This window comes from Lissotriton helveticus, chromosome 10 (genome assembly GCF_964261635.1).
Source record: "Lissotriton helveticus chromosome 10, aLisHel1.1, whole genome shotgun sequence".
NCBI classification, from domain to species: domain Eukaryota; kingdom Metazoa; phylum Chordata; class Amphibia; order Caudata; family Salamandridae; genus Lissotriton; species Lissotriton helveticus.
In genome coordinates this window covers 687272539-687293907 of record NC_136071.1, presented here as the reverse complement: position 1 = coordinate 687293907, position 21369 = coordinate 687272539, and the positions used below count along the sequence as shown (strand labels likewise).

Sequence of the window (21369 nt, the reverse complement as noted above, 5' to 3'; positions counted from 1 at the left end):
GACCTGTTCCCACTTTGCTATGCTCCCTCTGTATATACTATAAATGGTTTGTCTGTTAGAAATAGTAGTTAAAAACAAATAACAAGGGCCCGTGGTTGAAGTCTTCATATAAGTTCAGAAGAGGTCAGGTATGGAAACTTCAGAAGACAGGACATGGAAATTATCATAAGAGATACTGTGGTTACATTTCCAGTTTTGGTGACAGAACTTCCAGAACAAAGAGGACAGTGTTAGTATATAAAACTCTCAAAACCTCTGGGTAGGTATCTACCAATGTCCCTACTTGTTTTGTTTTCTGCTTCTGAACCAGTTCGTCACTCAACCTTGATTCCCTACACTTTGTTGTTTTCCTCTTTGGCTGTTCCCATTTCCACCTCAGTCCTCATTCGTTAGAGAACTCTGGTTCTTTCCTTGATCTGCAAATGCAGACTGCACAAGGCGCTACTTCCTCAGCCTTCCAACTCCTTACTTGACCACTGGACATTCTGCTCGCATTCCTGTACTGGTGTACCGTTATGTTATTGTGAATTTCTAAAGCGCACGTTCACCTGCAGGTCTCTTGGCACTGAATTTAGTTACGTCGTGACCGTTATCAGGAAGTCCAATCTAATTATGCGTTTGAGTAAAAAGCCAAGTCTTCAGCATCTTTCTGAATCGCAGATAGTCCATTTCAAGTCTCAGGTTTGTAGGCAAATAGTGATTTGGATGCTGGCCTCTCTGCTGAAAAATCTTCTGATCTTTTGCAGTTTCCCGGAGTTGGAAGAAACATGCAGAGGCAAACAAACCAATCTGCATACTCATCGAGAGATCCGAATCTATCTGTATGCCCAGGCTCTTAATTGTAGTCTTTGGGGTGGGTGCAGAGCCTAACTCCACGGGGCAGTGTGCAGGAGTGCAATGTAAGATTTGTTTTTGGGGATAATGATTTCTGTTTTTTTCCGAGTTCAGTTTTAACTGATTACTATTCATCCAGTTCTTGATGAATAGCATGGAGTTGCTAAGAAACTCCTCTGATTTTGTTGACTCATCAATGGTAAAGATCAATTGCATGTCGTCAGCATAGTTGTAAATCTTGATCCCTATCTGACGAAGTCTAGATATGAGTGAGTAAATATAAACATTAAAGAGAATCGGGGAAAGAGAGGAGCCTTGCGGAACTCCGCAACTCATATTTACAGTACCGGATTTGTAGGGTGAGAGCCACACCGATTGCTTGCGGTCCTCTAAAAAAGATTTGAACCAACTCATAGCAGCGCCTCTGAGGCCAGCTGCAGCAATACCATCCATCAGTATTTAATGGTTAACGGTATCGAAGACTGCAGACAGGTCTAAGAGAATCAGAGCCTGCGTGCAGTACTCATCCGCCTTTCCTTTTAGAACATCCATGACGGAGAGTATAGCCGATTTGGTGGAATGGGATGGACGGAAACCTGCATGATGGGTGTCTAGAAAACTAGTTTCCTCTATAAAGGAGCAAAACGATCTAGCTACATGCGTCTCCAATAGTTTAGCTTGGAATGGAAGGAGAGATATAGAGCTCTAATTGTCTAGCTTCAGCAGATCAATGCCTTGCATTTTTTTTCAGCAGGATAACCACTTCTTCTTTTAAAACTGACGGGACAGTACCTTGGATCAGGGAGAGGCTCAGAAGGGCAAGAATTTTTTTCTGGGAATTCAAGGTAGATAGATTTTAGTACATGGAGAGGGCATACCTCCTTGGGGGAGCATGATTTACCTTTATTTGATAGATCATAGAGAAGTTCTTTATTTAGGCAGGGAAAAGTGTCCAGAAAAGCCGAGTTTGTATTGCTCAACGGTTCTTCCTCCTCATCATTTTTACTAGAATAAATTGATTCTTGAATTATTTTAATTTTGTCTACAAAGAAGGAATTCAGATCATTGCATAGTTTCTGTGTGGCAATGATAGGTGGGGGTCATACGATCAGGATTAGATAACTCCTTTACAATATTGAAAATACCTTTAGTGCTGTTATTTGAATTGAGTACATTGTTAGTACAAAATGCTCTTTTTGCCTCTAGAATGCCTTGTTATATGACATGAAGCTAACAATGTATTGCTGTCTAGCTTTTTAAGTCAGTTGTGAACCATTTGGATGCTTCATGCCGCCTAACACAAGATGTTTTAACCTGTATAGGGGCATGGATGTCATTAGCGTTCAATTGCATATTGGCAATCTCCCTCTCAAAGCTGTCTATATTGTCCTGACTTGTGGGCTGCTCATGATTTAGCATTTCACATTAGGCTTTCATTATTATGTGGTTCCAATTTCTGGAAATGCCTTTTAGATGAGGTGAGAATTTAGGCAGAGTCATATCACTTAGAGTGAAACGAATAGTATGATGATCTGACCATCTGACCACGAGGGAGAATTACTAAATTCTGAAGGGTGAGGTTGATAGACCAAACTTGATCGAGTATATGGCCTTTGATGTGCGTGGGAGTATGAATGTGTTGTGTGAGGTTTAGGCTATCTAGGGACTCAGTTAGTTCCCTGGCAGCCTTACCCCCTTCCACCTCATTAGCCCAAGAATTCACATCACCTATTGTTGTGTGGCATTTTAGGCTCCGAGTGAATTTTCCTGATTCATGCCCTTATATAGGTACAATTCACATTTCCCTAATATAGGCATAGAAATCGATCCTTTATTTAGGCATAGCCCATGCTACCCAAAAACAGGCATGGCTACTTCCACCCGTACCAAACGTCACAACAATTTCTTGGAAAATCGCTTAAGCGTCATGGACTTCCCCTTGCTTGAATATTGATTTCTCGAAGAACTCAGTTAGTTTTACAATGAACAACTATTCCCAAGGGGTTCATTATAGCGTTCTTATGCCCAACTTTACGCCAAACTGTGGCATTCTTAAACACCTTCAAGGTATAAATATTCCTTCACTTGCTATAGCAAACTACGGTGGTTTGGAGAAGTTCGACTATCTATTTGTCCGACGCAGCTCGCTACAGCAAGTGCCGAAGGAAGCCGACTCTCCAGCTGACGCATTCATTGATCATGAGGCTGCCCTTCTCCTGCCGAGAATCCAGCTCCAGTGTTTCCAAGCTCCCCTTGCGGGGTGTTGGGAAATCGAGTCCTGAGACAGAGATACCAGACCTCCTTCATTCTAATTAAGGTATAGAGCTGATTAGAACCTAGAGAAACCTTTGGTGGATTTCTTGGCAAAGAAAACTAAACCTATGCTACACAATACTTACTTCTTCCCCCGTACTAGACTTAGGTTAGGTACATTGGGGTAGGCGTATTTTAGAAGCACCAGTTGAGTATTTTAGTCTATGTTATTTATGTATGTATTGTATTTTTATATGGCTTAGAAACCATACAATGCTCTTACAGTATTATTTCATATTACTGTTTACGCTGTACGCATTATACTTTGCAGTCTGCCTAACAATTGTAGCAGTTCACTTCTCTTGCATGAGAAAGAAGACTGTTCAATAAACCTTTTTTATTGAAAACGCCCGTCTCTCTATTTCTCTGCTAACTCTGTAGAAACGAAGCTTGGCTGAGTGAAATACTTATCTATTGTTTTCGCGACTCTGAGAGATATATTTCTTTTCTTGGAAAACAAAGTTGTCATGTTTATGTAGTTGTCGGAAACTAATCCCTTCTTGTGTATTCGAGAAAGTTTCTAGTGACCTCTGTGCTAGCTGGCATTCACTATTAAGTTTAGTATATTCGATATGTCTCCATCCTGCTCCCTGGCTACCTTCCCTCTCCTGGACCCTAATACATTAGATTCTCTTGCTCAGAAGGTCACCTCAGGATCTCCAAATGACCCTGCTCCTCCCCAGACCTTAGTAAAAGCAATGGACACCATCCGCCCCTGTTTGCTGGAGGCTCTTAACACCTCCATTACCTCCAACTCTGTACCAGTCGCCTGGAAGTGTGCAATGGTAAGGGCCCTGTTAAAAAAACCGAATTTGGATCCTAACAACCTATCCAATTTTCGCCCTATCTCGCTGCTTCCATGGATGAGCAAATTGCTGGAGAGGCATATCAACAAAGCATTAGGGGAATATTTGGAGTCCAATAAACTGCTTCAGGTCTCCCAAACAGGGTTTCGCCCACAACATGGCACTGAGACCGCTCTTTTAGCGGTTACAGAGGCAGCGAGAGCCATAATGGACCAGGGTGGTAAAACAGCTATCATACTCTTGGACCTCAGTGCCGCGTTCGACACTGTGAACCATGCCACACTATTACATCGCTTGAGTGGCCTGGGAGTGTCGGGCGCGGCCCTGTTATGGCTGACCTCCTTTCTGGAGGAACGCTTTTTCCAGGTATTTGAAGGCGAGGCGACATCATCAAAGCATCTTCTCAGCTGTGGGGTTCCTCAGGGCTCCTCCCTGAGCCCCACGCTGTTTAATGTTTATATGCAGCCGCTGGAGAAGATCGTTCTCCCCTTTGGTGTGCGTATTGTCACCTACGCAGACGACACTCAACTCGTGGTCTCTTTGGACCACGAGGGGGGTTCGTCGAACACTTTGGGTCCATGCCTGGAGGCTGTAGCGGGGTGGATGCAACTTTCCCACCTCAAGCTTAATGGGGAGAAGACCGAGATCATGGTGCTTGGTAATTCCTCCCCTACCTCCTTCCTGGATGACTGGCCTCTGTGTCTCGGTACTCCCCCTCCTCCTAAAGAGCAGATAAAGAGTCTGGGAGTCTGGTTGGACAGAGCGCTAGACTTCTCGTCCCAAGCTACTATCACTGCCTCGGTATGCGTGGGGCTAATGAAAATGCTCCGGAAAGTGCTCCCCCTGCTCCCATTCCAGGCGAGGAGGGTCATGGTCCAGGCCCTGATTCTCTCCCGCCTGGACTACGGAAATGTTTTATATCTTGGGGCCCCGGCAACAGTGACAAAAAAACTGCAGGTCACTCAAAACTGCGCCGCCCGCCTACTGTTTAATATTCCTCGCTGGCAGTCGGCGAGAACTGCCCTAAAGGAGCTTCACTGGCTTCCAGTGGCCTCAAGAACATTATTCAAGGCCATGTGCATCCTGCACAAATCCCTTCATCAAACTGGCCCGGCAGTACTGTACCCTCTAATACCGCCGTATGTGCCACTTAGATCCCTACGTTCAGCCTCACTGCACCTGGCAACTAAAGTAAAAATCAAGAGAGCCAGATGGGGCGGCCGCTCTTTCACCTATTCAGCGGCTAAGGCATGGAACTCCCTGCCCCTGTCCCTCAGGAAAAACAGCAACCTGATGTCATTTAGGAGGGATTTGAAAACCCATCTGTTCTCAAAAGCGCACTAATCCCTCCCTGCAGTCGCACACAGAATTCAGTCTCTAGCGCTGCGAGGCCTTCGGGTGGTTATGCGCTATACAATTGGAATTTTCAATTCAATTCAATTTCAATTCAATTCAATTCAATTCGATAGAGACCGGGTCGACCTCAGTTCTAGGTCTAATCTATAGGATATATTATTCCATTGCGCAGAGCCTATTGGGAATATAGGAACTACACTACATGGCGCCCAACGTTTGGTAAGGCACTAATTTAATGCTAGATACTAAAGTAACTCAGTCGTGCTTTGCTCAGAGACCCCTTCTTCCGTAAAAACTCCAATAGACGTCTGGAGGGGGTAAAAGGATAAAATATCCCCCATAGCTGAGTAGGACGAAAATCCTATGTATTAGTTTTTGGTTTGTTCAACGTTGAAGGATACAATGTTCCAAAATATTGCGCACCTTATCTTTGCTTCCTTGAAACTTGCTCTGCAAACTTTCATTAAACAAAAACATCAACGAGGTACATCCTGGGGCCGGCGGAGCTGCAGCTGAAAACGCTGTACGAGCTCTTGGCGACAATGAAGCTATAAGCCGACAATGAAGCCAACAATTAAGCCGACGATTATGCTATAAGCATTCCAGAAAATGTAAGGAAAGCCTTCACTATAAAACTTATAAAAAATGGCCTATAATCAAGAGGTGGTAGGGTAATTTTTGTGATAGAGGCACATGAATATCATCAGACAGAAGTATTCTATTCATGGATTATCTTCCCTGAAGCAAATCCGGTAACACATGTGTTTCACTCCTACAAAGAAGATGATCCACCAACTGAATACATTCCTTTTGAGGATATTGAAATTCCATTAACATACTAAGAGCACGCGCTCTGGTTTTAAGGTGCCCTAAAACACATAAATCACACTACCAGGCTCGGTCCACTAGGTAGACCAGGAGCAACATGGCCGGTATTAGCCAGCTACACCACATCCTGCCATTGAAGAAATGTCGGATGATGAATTATTAGCAGCGACGGCCCATGTAGGGCGTTCGGCCGGGCGGTGACGTGGGGCGGGGAGGGGCAGGGTGGGGTGGTGTAAAATACGGGAAACGACAATTACAGGTATGTAACATACAAAATAAATAAAACGAATTTCGTTGCTCGCGCTGCAACGCAAAATGCGATGCAGCGCGCTCAACAACATTTGTTTTATTTATTTTTTACGTTACTTATCTGTAATCGTCCGTTTCCCGTATTTTACATCCCACCCGCCCCAAGTCACCACCCGGCGGAACGCCCTACATGGGCCGTCGCTGATTATTAGTTCAACTTAAACAACTAATCAAAATCCATAGACAATTGGTTCAATATGTCATGCACACTCTAACAGTCCAACCTCCTATAAGGATTCCACAACATGTCCCTTATCACAGGAACACAAATAAAATGACACCACAGACTATGCAGTCATTGGTAAATTACCCGCAAAACGGGAACAAATTCCATTCTGGATAGCTCAAAAGATTACTCAAATCGAGGCAGTATTTCCTGATACTACTCCTCATGAGAAACACAGAATTCTAACAATCTGTTTACAGATGGGGATCGCACCACACCTGGAGGACTGCGACACTTGGGGTACAGTCCTCGCTAGTAAAAAACAAAGAAATAAAGGAGGGTCCCAGGGAATGTTTAGCGACCACACAGTTACAGTCCCCTCATCACATCAATGTATACAACACAAAGTAACTATGGAACACAAAGTAAATATGGGTCGAAGAATGTGTCAAAATAATGAATGAAGTGTGTCCAGATGAGTCAGAGTGTGCCTAAGGTAATTGAGAAAGCACACAACCAGACATCGCACTAAGTGGAAAAGAAATCCATCAGTTACTCGTCCTTTGCCGCCCTTTCATCCTTTGAACCGCTTCCCACAGTGGAGAGTCCAAGTTGTTGCCACTTTATCAGTGTGGGCTTAGTGTTGTACAATAAGGCGCAAAAAGGAAAAGCTGTATTGTAACTCATCACGATAAAGCCGGCAGATAAGGGTGGAGCCACAGTTCTACTGGACACTACTACCTATAGGGCAGAGTGCCTTAAACACTTGAGTGATAGTCATGCCTACCGACGCCTTCCGGAAGATCCCACACCCAGATTGAAGACACAGATTGGTCATCTGGTTGAAGAAGCCCTCGCGGAAGGTTGGATAACCACCAAGGAAAGCAGTTATCTTTGCAGAACACATCCCATCATGCCATACTTTTATGTCTTACCAAAGATTCATAAAGCACAGCGGCCACCCCCAGGACGCCCTATAATCTCGGGCATTGGCTCATTAATGGAACCTTTGTCTTCTTTCGTGGATGTTTTTTTGAGACCGTTGGTACGAGTCATGCCGTCTTACCTACAAGATACCAAAGATGTACTAAGGTTATTACCTGAGATTGAATTCGACTCCACATCAGACAAACTAGTGTCCTTTGATGTGGAGTCGCTTTATACCTCCATCCCACAAAATGAGACACTGGAGGTTATTGAACAACTCCTTAATGCTAGCAATTTAGATTCCATCACGCCAGTCTCATTGATCATGGATCTTGCATCCTTAGCTATGAAAGAAAATGTCTTTCAATATGAGGATAATTTTTATCTTTAGACGTCAGGCACCAGCATGGGCAGCGTTTTCGCGCCAAGCCTGGCGAACCTCTACATGCATAAATTCGAACAGGATTATGCACTAAACATCACAAACCCGTATTTGTCATCTATACGGGTTTGGAAGAGGTATATAGATGGTATTTTGGTTGTCTGACGGGGTGATGTGTCTGATCTCATGAACTTTCACTCATGGTTGAACAATTGTAACAACTTTCTCAAATTCACCATAGAGTATAATCATCAATCTCTTGCTTTTTTGGATCTACTGATAACTGTATCCCCAGTTGGACTTAGATCTGAGCTGTATAAAAAGCCGATGGCTCGCAACTCACTCCTGGAATATGGTTGTGTGCTTTCTCAATTACCTTAGGCACACTCTGACTCATCTGGACACACTTCATTCCTTATTTTGACACATTCTTCGACCCATAGTTACTTTGTGTTGTATACATTGTACAGTCCTCGCTGCAATCTACACTAAAACACATGGTGTTCCGTCCATGGCGGTAATACCAGATGTCCTGAAACAGATTCAAAATGAATACTGGGCAGAGCCTGCATTAAATCTAGGTATGAAATTACTGAAAGATTTCAAACAGGTCTCAACAATAATATTAGCTAATATTAAAGGTGAAGCAGCATCCGTGGCGATCTGCCAGAAATTAAGCGAATTTTATGTAACTGGGCAACCTCAGGAACTAGCCAGAATAATTGAAAAATCCTATGAAGAACTAGGTAGAGACAGTTTGGGTGGTACACCAGTGAAACCCCAGCTGACTCAAAGTCCTGAAAAGGTCTTTATTAAAAACACTCCTACTCCTCCTAAGAAGAAGTGGGAGAACACTAAACAAACTTCTAAAGAGAAGCGTTCTCACTCCCGAGGTAGGTCTCCTCAAAAGGAGCCCTCTGAAAGGAGGCACAACCTCAGGAATAGGGATAATTTGAGAAAATCTGATAGATATCAAGATACTGATACACGTTCCTCTCGTACACTTCAGACTTTGTCACAGAAATCCGAAAGAAGAGGACGGTCAGAAAACAAGGAAGAACGGAAGAACGGAAGTCCAAAGAAGATCAACACGTTCAGAAAAATAAGAAAACTCAATTTACCAAAAAGAAGGTAGCTGGTCTAAAGATCAAACATGCCGAGGATCTTGAGGACACAACTCAAGAACGGGGAGTGGGCTCAGACAATGTTGGACAGTGCAGCAGAAGTCACCATAGCTCGCAAGAACTACATCCAAGTTGAAACTGCATATACCAGGGTTAGTGTCCCACATAAGTTATATGAAGTAACACTCCGGATGGAGGGGGACATAATTAGAAAAATAAGAGCACTCTTTTGGGAGAAGCTCTCTCAGGGTTATGACATTCTTCTAGCTGAACAAGACTGGACACCTGAATTTGTCAGGGAGTGCCCACATGGCGAAGACATCATTATGCCAGCCTTCTCCAATCATATTCCAATTCATTTGAAATATTCTTGTGCCAGGAAATGGGCAGTAGCCCAGGCTCCAGCATTATACAAAAATCATGTAGGATGGGATGAGGATTCTCCTTGCCATAAAATCCAATTGAAAACTCAACCAACTGCACAAAGGCAGTATCCAGTTAAGCAAGAAGCTAAAAAACAGGTCAGGTAGATCCTAGATCAACTTGATCAACTTGGTGATTGAACTTGGGTTCAATCACCAATGGGTGATTGAAACATGTGCCTCATCTACGAACAATCCTTTGTTTCCTGTCTCCAAACCAGACAATACACATCGTCTAGTTTTGGATTACAGTCATATAAACTCTTGTTGCAAAACCTTTGAAGTACAAAATGCACACAGTGCAGCACTAATGAATAACATTGTGCGTAAAAAATATAATATTTCTAACGGTTTCATCTGTCAAAACATTGCACATGAAAGCAGGTACTTTACTGCTTTCTCAATTATGGGGACACAGCGTCACTTCTGTCATCTCCCTCAGGGATTCAAGAATAGTCTAGGGTTATTTTCAGCCAGAGTAACAGAGTTGATACAAACCTATGATGATGAGGCATTATCATATGTCGATGACATCTATCTAACAGACGATGATTTGGATAGGCACTGGAACAGGGTGAACTCCATAATATTGGGCTTCACCTCTGAAGGGTATGAATTTAATTTCAAGAAATCGAGAATTGCCGACCTCCACGTCCTGTTTCTAGGATATGAGTTATCAAGTGAAGGGAAAAGCCTGGGAGCAAACTTTCTAGAGAAATGTGCACTGCTCCAAACTCCAAAAACACTGAAAAACTTACAGTCGATTCTAGGTTTCCTAAATTTCTGAAGAACTACATTCTAAATTATGCAGAAAGGGTTAAACTTCTCTACGAATTAATCAAATCTGATTTCAAAACAGTTAATTGGACTCAAAAACCCACTGAAATTTTGCGTTCAGTCCAAACAGACATGTTAGCAACAAAACATTTACAAACATGCGTAAAAGAACGCAACTTAGTGATCCGAATCATCCCAGGACGATGCGGATTCACGTACTTAACCTTTAACGAAGGAGCAAAAGTACCTATAGCTTACAAATCACACCTATACACACAAGCAGAAAGGAAATTCACTTCTACAGAAAAAATTCTGACAGAGGTTCAAACTGCAGTTGGAAAAGAGAGAGCCCTCGCACAGGGAAAACGCATAATGGTCGTTACTCCTGTACCTGCCTTAGAGGCAGTGACAAAAGCGAGCATCCCGAATGCAAAAGCTTTACATCCGAGATGGATATAATGGGTTAATTCTCTTGCTGCCAAATTCAGACCAATGGTCACTAAAACTCAATCTCTAGGAGATTGTACAGCTCAGCAAGCTGAACTACAAGCGATTCATATTACTGCGTTCAACCTTACAATGAATACTTGCAGAATTGGATTCAAAACGGTTTCAAAGATGCAAAAGGTGGCACAATCAAGCATAAGTTGCTTTGGGAACAAGTAGTTCAGTTACGACAAGAACTACAAAAGGCTCATGTGATACATACACTGAGTCATCAACGTGATGGCGTTCACGTTGAAGGGAATTCATTGGCTGATGAAGCCGCGAAGGCAGCTGTGCAAACGGCTTCCGTAGCTGCAATCACTTGTTCAAAAACGAAAATAGACTGCAAAATAATGCTAGCTGTCAATGCTTCATGCAAAGGCAGTGGTGCAGCGTTACCTAATACATTTCCACTCAAATACCCATACATAATTGATGCAAACTCCGTTCCTTTTGCTCAAATCCCTGGAGTGGGGGGTGGAGTGATTCCAAACAGGAAACGTAGAGTAGCTTTGATTTACGAAGCACATTTGGGAGAGGGACTGATACATAAAAGGATCTCAAAAACAATTCTAACTGTTAAAAAGACATACTGGTGGCCAGGAATGAAAGCTCACATTCACATGTTTGTGATTAACTGCATAGGCTGCAATAGAGATCGCGGTACAAAAGGGGGTGGTGATGGACGGAGCATCTGAACCAATCAAACACTCACACCCAGTCAAAAGATCTGGGTTTGATCCATCACCGTTCTTTAGCCCACTCTGCCACCCCAGTTCAGACATGGCTATATGCAAATCAGTCTGACCCTGTGCCTCATGGGAACAGTCCAGCCCGAACTGCCAAGCCATGCCTTCCCTGGACCGGAAACAAGCTTCCGAGGACCGGTTTCTGGCATTCCAGCCGTCTTCAGCCCGGCTTGCTTGAATCCAGTGGCAAAGTGAGCAAGGGACTCACGTCTGAGCATACCCTGCCACACTTATGGCGGCCAAAGCGGTACAAAAGGGGGTGGTGATGGACGGAGCATCTGAACCAATCAAACACTCACACCCAGTCAAAAGATCTGGGTTTGATCCATCACCGTTCTTTAGCCCATTCTGCCACCCCAGTTCAGACATGGCTATATGCAAATCAGTCTGACCCTGTGCCTCATGGGAACAGTCCAGCCCGAACTGCCAAGCCATGCCTTCCCTGGACCGGAAACAAGCTTCCGAGGACCGGTTTCTGGCATTCCAGCCGTCTTCAGCCCGGCTTGCTTGAATCCAGTGGCAAAGTGAGCAAGGGACTCACGTCTGAGCATACCCTGCCACACTTATGGCGGCCAAAGCGGTACAAAAGGGGGTGGTGATGGACGGAGCATCTGAACCAATCAAACACTCACACCCAGTCAAAAGATCTGGGTTTGATCCATCACCGTTCTTTAGCCCATTCTGCCACACCAGTTCAGACATGGCTATATGCAAATCAGTCTGACCCTGTGCCTCATGGGAACAGTCCAGCCCGAACTGCCAAGCCATGCCTTCCCTGGACCGGAAACAAGCTTCCGAGGACCGGTTTCTGGCATTCCAGCCGTCTTCAGCCCGGCTTGCTTGAATCCAGTGGCAAAGTGAGCAATGTCCATCATCCCCTTTTGTATCGCTTTGTTCGCCCTAAGTGTGGCAGGGTATGCTCAGACGTGAGTCCCTTGTTCACTTGGCCCTGGATTCAAGATAGCCTGGCTGGTAAGGATTATGAATCCGAAACCGGTCCCAGGATGCTTGTTTCCGGTCCAGGGAAGACATGGCTTGGCAGTTCGGGCTGGACTGTTCCCACGAGGCACAGGGTCAGACTGATTTGCATATAGCCATGTCTGAACTGGGGTGGCTGAGTGAACTAAAGAATGGTGATGGATTAAACCCAGATCAGTTGACTGAGGGTGAGTGTTTGATTTGTTCAAGCGCTCCGTCCATCATCCCCTTTTGTATCGCAATAGAGATCGCAGCACAGAACGCCGCCAGATACCTGTCTATAACATAGCCAGCTCAGTACAGGCACCATTGTTAGACAGCATCAGACTATCTACAGGCGGACGTCTCTATGGACAGAAGCAATCCCACAAATATTAAGACAAGATTAATTTGGATGTGGCCTCAGCACTCGGCTGACGCTATAACTGTTATAAAAGATTCTCAAGTCTTTATCGGCACATACGCAGTCGGCACGCTACATTCTGACCAGCGTCCTGTGTTTAACTCAAAAGCTTACAAGGAGGCCATGGCCAATCTGGGTGTTGCAATGCGGTACTCTAGTCCATTCCATCCTGAGGTAAATTCGGTAGTGGAGAGAAAAAAACGGGACATAAAGCAATCTATAACAGCTTGGGTATTAGGCTCGGGTGACGGGTGGGTCAAACATCTAATAAGTGTCCAACGTAGTCGTAAAAATCTGTCAAGATGTTCTCCAGGGGGTATTACTCCATATGAAATCCTTTTTGGAACTAGAATGATTGTGCAGGACCTCGATTGTCACAGTTCAGTGGTGGAACAAAAACCTTTTGATATCAAAGATCGTTTGGCTGTTTTGCAGGACATAAATGAAATACGATCCAAACAGAGTAACGTAGTCCTGAAGCCAACAACCACCGAAGAGAAACCATCCATCCCAGCAAGACCTGCCTGGATTCCAAAGATTGGGGATCTAGTCAAAGAAAAGATTGCGGACAAGAAGGAATTTGGGCCTTCTTACAGAAAACCTGTGCCTGTCTTAGCCATCCACGGATCAAGAACAGTTTTACTGCCGCCCCTTGCTGGTAAAAAGGAGAACAGGTTTGTGTCAATCAACCTGGTCAAACCACATCATGTGGCCGATCATAAGTAGTAGGCCAAGTGGACTCCAAAGACGTAGCAGACGCCATAATCTAGCTACTATCCAAGACGTTCAAACTGTTAGACTCATCACCTTTGAAGAATCTGCAGCGCAAAAAGAAGGACTATGCAACAAAGCCATGGAACTTGTGCCTCTTGAGACCCATACAACAGTTCGTCAAGAAACGCCTGTCTACAATGAAATAGCAACTGACTATACAAATGTAACAAGTGATCAAGTGGTTCCAGCGATTTCAACGAATCCTGATGCAATCCCAACAATTGACAGAACTGCCTCTGGCTATTTCATTAACTTAGATACATTTTCCAAGGATCCCAGCGAACCTGAAACGACGCCAGCAAAAATAACTTTTAAAGAACAAGCAACAGAAATGTTTCATCCACTGGAAAAGACTTATCTGGTTTCACTATGGATTGAACTTTGGATTGTGTTGGATGTACTTTTTCTCCTACTTTGGTTGGTTCTTGTATTTACTTTGGGAATGCTGATAAATGGAAGATATGTTAAAAAGAACCCAGCAAGTAAGAACATCATCTTACTACTCAAGCCACACAAATCATCTCATCATGAACAAAGAGACTTGTCATCAGTGAACATCACATCCGTTCCTATACCTGGTGGTATAGCTTGGTCCAGAACTGATTATGACATTTTTGGCCAGTCAGAGCTGTTGAAGATTCTACACCAATTCCAGATTTCCTTGAGTGACTTTGTTTAATCTAGTACCTTTTCTGATGATTGGGACTTCAAGACTGTTAATAATATGGCGTCAGACTTAGAAATGTCTGCAAAATTTACAAATCATGAATACTTAGATGGTTCATCAGATTATGAACAAATGTATTGTTATAATCACTATGGTCATCATTTCTTGCATAAATCTGCAAATCCTAGAAATTTATTAACTTATAACCAATGGGAACATTGTCCTACACCACCAAAGGTAAGCTCAAAAACATTTTTCTGACAGATTTCCGTACTTTTCAGGTTTTAATGTTTCAAATCCAGAATCATTTTACTTTAAGAATGTAAATAAGACAGGAATGAAAAGTTTGTTGACAAATACCAAGCAAATTTATTCTGCAGCCTTTTATGCTCAGCTGTCTACATTAAGTTTTGACTTTTGGAAAGACAACATTGAGACGAAAACTGTCTGGGGCACAAAAGATTGGCAGGTGCAGGGATTAGAAGCTTTATTTAGAACCTGCATCATCCCAGAGCAAATCATGTTTTTAAATGACACTGTTCAACAGAAATTTTGTCTTGAGTTAGCCAAGATCAAGAATTTAAACAAACCGTCCATACCTAAACCTCCACCTGATAGGAAAAACATTTCAGAGGGGGAGGTCGACGTACATACTATTTTGCATCACAACAGAACAAACCCAGATTGGAAAAAATGGTTAATCTGGCCCAAAGACACAAACACCTGTCAAGATAGATTCGTGAAAAAGACACAAGGGTTCACATTCACTAGGCCAGATCTAAGATATGTTCAGAGACAGCATCCAGGAATAGTAACATCATACAGTGTAGGGAAACTGTGCCTTGAGTGGCTACAAAAATCTACACTAAAGGAAGTAAAACAGCACTTATCTTTACTTGATGGCGCTGACCTGAGGGACTTCTTACAAGGACCTGCTAAACCATGTCATAAACGTTTTATATACGCCGGTATCTATGCTGCTTATAATAAAGCATGGAAGATTACTCTAGCAGAGACTGCAGAACGAATACGAGAAATTGACCGTATTAATTTACAGAAATCTCTCTCTGTAGTTGACAATGGGTTAATGACTATGTCATCCAGGATATATTCTTTGGACAGCATAGTATCCTCTGCCATAGACATAATGGAACAGGACTTGGTCATGCTGCAACATGGTCAGTCGCAACTACGTTCTATAATGCTATTGGGCTGGAAGTTACAAAACTTACGATCAGACTATGTGCCTTGGCGTCTAATTAACACCATGTCACTGTTTTCTGAATTTAATCTCACAGATAAACAGATCACACTGGCACAGAGGGGAGTAGACTATACGGTGCTGAGCATTGAAAAACTGGAAAGATTGTCATTAACTGTTTCTGAGAAACCAGCAACAGAATGGATAATATACGGTACAATCACTCTGCCTGTTACAATTTTCCATTTTCAGCATTGCCTAAAACATATACCAGCAGGCTTATATGAAAGGTTGGGTAAAGAATACATCAAGACATCCTGGGAATTACCATACATGCACAGATGTTGGAGTGGGGGGAAAGAAGTGTTCCTTAGTGGCAAGACTTGTGAAAACGCACTAAGCGGTTCTCTCCTACGTCAGGGTATAAACCAACACGGAGCCTGTGTTGGTTCCTCTAATAACTTATCCTGCCACCTGCAAGGTTCCCCAGCTGCAGTGATTGATCCAATTTTTAGGCAGCTTTCTAATGGAAGTCACATTATGTTGAATGATCACAGCTGCTGTGGCATGCTGCCAGGTTTAGCCTATCTCGTAACTGTGTCAGCCAAGTTCACTTGCTGTATGCAAGTATTGTTTCCAAAAACCAAGACAGACTGGGAGTCGCCGTTATGGCCTTCACTGAACATCTCTTCTATACGAATTGATACTTTGAGCAGAATGAAAGCCAATCTTTTATTAAAAAAAACTGTGCCATTGACCTCGGCCAAAGAAACCGATGATTTGCAAGTCGCAAGGACTTCTGCAGAGATACACACACTATTAACTACAAACTGTCCTGTACATTTCTCAGAAATGTTAAGTCGTATCTTAAACATGTCTGATACGAGCGGTATTGTACATGTCTTTAAGACGGTTTTTTCGGGGCTGTTAGCACCTTTTCAAGCAGTCCTAGGAATATTTCCAAACTTCATGCACTCTGTGTTTGGCGGACTGCCTCTCATTTTGGGACTCGCAGCAGGGATACTATTTTTGCTCCTATTGCTCCGATATGGCAAGCCAAATCACCAGCGATACCCAATTCACAGTGGGGAACACTCTTCTGGCGATGAAGTGTCGTAATCGCATAGTCCACATTTTGGGATTAACTCGTTTAAGAGAATTGAATACCACATGGTTTATGTCATTTAGACCAATATGGCAAGATTGCATCTTACCTGTTCTATGATGCCTGCTATGCAGAGAAGAATGCGGGTTAGACATCTGTCTTAAACTACCATCAGTCCTGCCAACGGATGTTGATACAGTGCTTGGACCAGTAACAGCTCATGCACTGTGTTGTCCCCAACGGCTACCAATCCTGATGACGGCATTCATTGAGATCTCACAGAGGCAAAATGTTGACGGTGAGGTACGAGAGGAAAGTGGCGCACAGGTACCCAATTCGAACATTGCTAATACGACCAACGCTGACGGCGATGCTTCACATCTATGTTCGATTGATCTTCTTAACAAGGTAATCCAACTTTCACCTACAATGGTAGACAAATTCTTTACAAACGTAGAAGACTTGATGTTTTCCCCTAACAATAACACTGACTTTTGAGTTGGCACACAGTTTTCTGGGAGACTCTGAATTCGACCTTCATTTTTCAAAACAAAGTTTCTAACTTTGGAACTCTTTTTTTTCTCCAAATTTGTATTTTTTCACTTTTTGGCACAAAGTAATCTGCTCATAGTAGAACTATTCGTAGAGAACTAGAAATTCTTTGAAAAACTTCGAAGAGACAATATTTGACCTTGTCCACATTCAAACAGTTTTATCTGCCATAGAATGGTCTCGACTTTTTCTTCTGTAATTAAGAGCCATTTCATAAATATATTTTTGTGATTCATTCGGCTAGCATTTATAAATGTCAAACTATATGCTTTGAATGAAACATTGCTTTAAATGCGTACAGCACAAATGCTCTTTTCGTGTACAACCAGTACCAATGCATTTTTTATGTATTTTGGGGGGGTTTAACACATCATGTTTAGATATGTTTTACTGAGTGTAGAACTTAGTAATGTCGTACATAAGAAAGTGGAGTGGGTGTTGTCTGGCGTTTTAGGCTCTGAGTGAATTTTCCCGATTCATGCCCTTATATAGGTACAATTCACATTGCACTAATATAGGCATATAAATCAATCCCTTATTTAGGCATAGCCCATGCTACCTAAATACAGGCGTGGCTTCTTCCACCCGTACCAAACGTCACAGCGATTTCTTGGAAAATCGGCTTAAGCGGTCAGGGACTTCCCTTTGCTTGACTTTGATTTCTCCAAGAACTCCATTAGTTTTACAATGAACAACTATTCCCAAGGGGTTCATTATGACGTTCTTATGCCCGACTTTACGCCAAACTGTGGGTGGCATTTCTAAACACCTCCAAGGTATAAATATACTTTCACTTGCTATAGCAAACTACGGTGGTTCGGAGCAGTTCAACTATCTACTTGCCTGACGCAGCTCGCTACAGCAAGTGCCGAAGGAAGCCGACTCTCCAGCTGACGCACTGATCACGAGGCTGCCCTTCTCCTGTCGAGAATCCAGCTCCAGTGTTTCCAAGCTGCCCTTGCGGGGTGTTGGGAAATCGAGTCCTGAGACAGATACCAGACCTCCTTCATTCTAACTAAGGTATGGAGCTGATTAGAACCTAGAGAAACCTTTGGTAGATTTCTTGGCAAAGAAAACTAAACCTATGCTACACAATACTTACTTCTTCCCTCGTATTAGACTTAGGTTAGGTGAATTGTGGTAGGCTTATTTAGAAGCACCAGTTGAGTATTTTAGTCTTTGTTATTTATGTATGTATATTTATATGGCTTAGAAACCATACAATGCTCTTACAGTATTATTTCATATTACTGTTTAAGCTGTACGCATTATACTTTGCAGTCTGCCTAACGGTTGTAGCAGTTCACTTCTCTTGCATGAGAAAGAAGACTGTTCAATAAACCTTTTTATTGAAAATGCCTGTCTCTCTATTTCTCTGCTAACTCTGTAGAAACAAAGCATGCACGATTGACTAAGTGAAATACTTATGTATTGTTTCCGCAACTCTGAGAGATATATTCTTATTCTTCGGAAACAAAGTTGTCATGTTTATGCGGTTGTCAGAAACTAATCCCTTCTTGTATATTCGAGAAAGTTTCTAGTGACCTCTGAGCTACCTGGCATTCACTATTAAGTTTATTATATTCGATAGAGACCTAGTCGACCTCAGTCCTACGTCTAATCTATAGGATATATTATTCCAATGCGCAGAGCCTATTGGGAATATAGGAACTACACTACACCATGATCAGGACTTTGGCATAGTCCATCGTCAAGGACGCGATGCAATTTGCGAGAACTTTAGGGAAATATGGCATCGCTGTAGGTGGTCTATACAGAAGAACACACATCATTGTACAATTAGGAGAGTCCAATTTGACTATAAGATTGTCGACTACAGCTATTTCTAAAGGGAAGATGGTGGAAAAGACAGTCCTTTTTTAATCGCAACTGCCACCCCACCCCCCTTTTTTCCTGAAGGTCCATTAGTATGTAGGAAAAAGTAGTTTTCTGGAAGTATGGCTAAGATATCCGAGTTTGATTCTTCTGTCAGCCATGTTTCAGCCAAGAACAACATATCCGGTGAATCGGTTGCCAATAGATTGAATAGTTCCAGTTGGTGCTTAACTACAGAGCGAGTGTTTAGGTATATTATATTTGCTGCTCTCCTCTCCTCTACATCTGTTGGCTATGAACCTGTATATTGGTAGGACTGGGGTAGTGCTTAATTTGAGCCAGTGGGGGCCGCCAGCACTAACTTTGGATGGACCAGCACTTATATGTCCACATTAGGTATTTCCTGAGAGCAAAGGAGGAAAAACAATCACAAAGGGAAAAAGCAGGAACATGCAAAAGTCAAATAACTCTGTGGGTGGTGAATTAAAGAAGATGATGTCTAATTGCACCGGCCACAGACTTCTAAGTAGGAGCTCTGAGCACCAGAACTCTTTCATTTACAAATTAAGCAATGGACTGGGGCTAGTTAGTCTCCCTGAGGTGAGTAAGAGGAAAGCTACTAGCACCCTTTCGTCATGCGCTGCACATTCAGCTATTTTTTTTATCACAACATTTTCTACACTTTGTTCTGTATTTTGTTTTGCCAAGATTATTGATAAGTGGTTGTGCGATGATCCGAGGCTGCTGTTGGCACCATTCTGAACCTCTGTCTCCAGTTCCTTACCGTTGATCCTTAGGGTGGTCTTCCCCCAACCTTTTTGCCTTTTTCCTCCACGTTTCGCAGAATGTTTTTGTCAGCCTTTGGACTCTAAGCATTTTACCACTGCTAATCAGTGCTAAAGTGCATGTGCTTCTTCCCTAAAGATGTGTGGGATTGGTGTATACCAGATTGACATATGTAATTTACTTGTAAGTCCCTTGTAAGGTGGTATACCATATGGATCACTGACATAATATCGATGTCACAAATATCGAGATACACAAATATCGAGTGAAAAATATCGAGTGACAAAATATCGACTCCCTATCTACAAACAGGTAAGTACCAAAATATCGACTCCAAAATATCGACTTACAAAAATATAGACTGTCAAAATATCGATTTTTTTAAATGTCTTAAAATTAAGTTAAAACTAATAGTAATAAATATATTTATTATAAACTTAGAAATAATTATTTTAGCAAAAGTGTTGGATAGCGTAGAGGTAAAATTTACTATTCCCACTCCAGTGGGTGCAACAGTAGGGAAAGCGCTGGATAGCGTAGGGGTTAAAATTACTATTCCCACTCCAGGGATGTATGACGTTACAACGCATACTTTTACAACACCTACCATTACATCAAAACTTTTACAACACAAAAACTTTTACAACTCATACATTTACAACGCAAGATTTTACAACGCATATACCTTTACAACGCATACCATTACAACGTAAGTATTGGTAAGTATATCATATTTTTTTTAATATAAATTAATTTAAAATATTATAATATAATTTAATTTTATTTAATTGTATTTAATTAATGTAATTTAAATGTCATTTTACTTTATTTTTACAAAGTACCCCTGTACCCCAAAAACCCTAAACTGACCCTGAACCCTAAAAATACCCCTTTACCCAAAAACTGAAAACTGACCCTGAACCCTACAAATACCCCTTTACCCAAAAACTGAAAACTGACCCTGAACCCTAAAAATACCCCTTTACCCCAAAAACTGAAAACTGACCCTGAACCCTAAAAATACCCCTTTACTCACAAACTGAAAACTGACCCTGAACCCTAAAAATACCCCTTTACCCCAGAAACTGAAAACGGACCCTGAACCCTAAAAATACCCCTTTACCCAAAAACTGAAAACTGACCCTGAACCCTAAATATACCCCTTTACCCCAAAAACTGAAAACTGACCCTGAACCCTAAAAATACCCCTTTACCCAAAAACTGAAAACTGACCCTGAACCCTACAAATACCCCTTTACCCAAAAACTGAAAACTGACCCTGAACCCTAAAAATGCCCCTTTACCCCAGAAACTGAAAACTGACCCTGAACCCTAAAAATACCCCTTAACCCAAAAACTGAAAACTGACCCTGAACCCTAAAAATACCCCTTTACCCAAAAACTGAAAACTGACCCTGAACCCTAAAAATACCCCTTTACCCCAGAAACTGAAAACTGACCCTGAACACTAAAAATACCCCTTTACCCAAAAACTGAAAACTGACCATGAACTCTAAAAATACCCCTTTACCCAAAAACTGAAAACTGACCCTGAACCCTAAAAATACCCCTTTACCCAAATACTGAA

General features: G+C 42.4%; 1 protein-coding gene across 3 annotated transcripts in view; it reads right to left on the bottom strand.

Annotated features, from left to right (window-relative positions):
* The window catches only part of ACTR3B (actin related protein 3B), a 584122-nt gene that overhangs the window by 504575 nt on the left and 58178 nt on the right, over nt 1–21369 (bottom strand). The window lies entirely within an intron of this gene.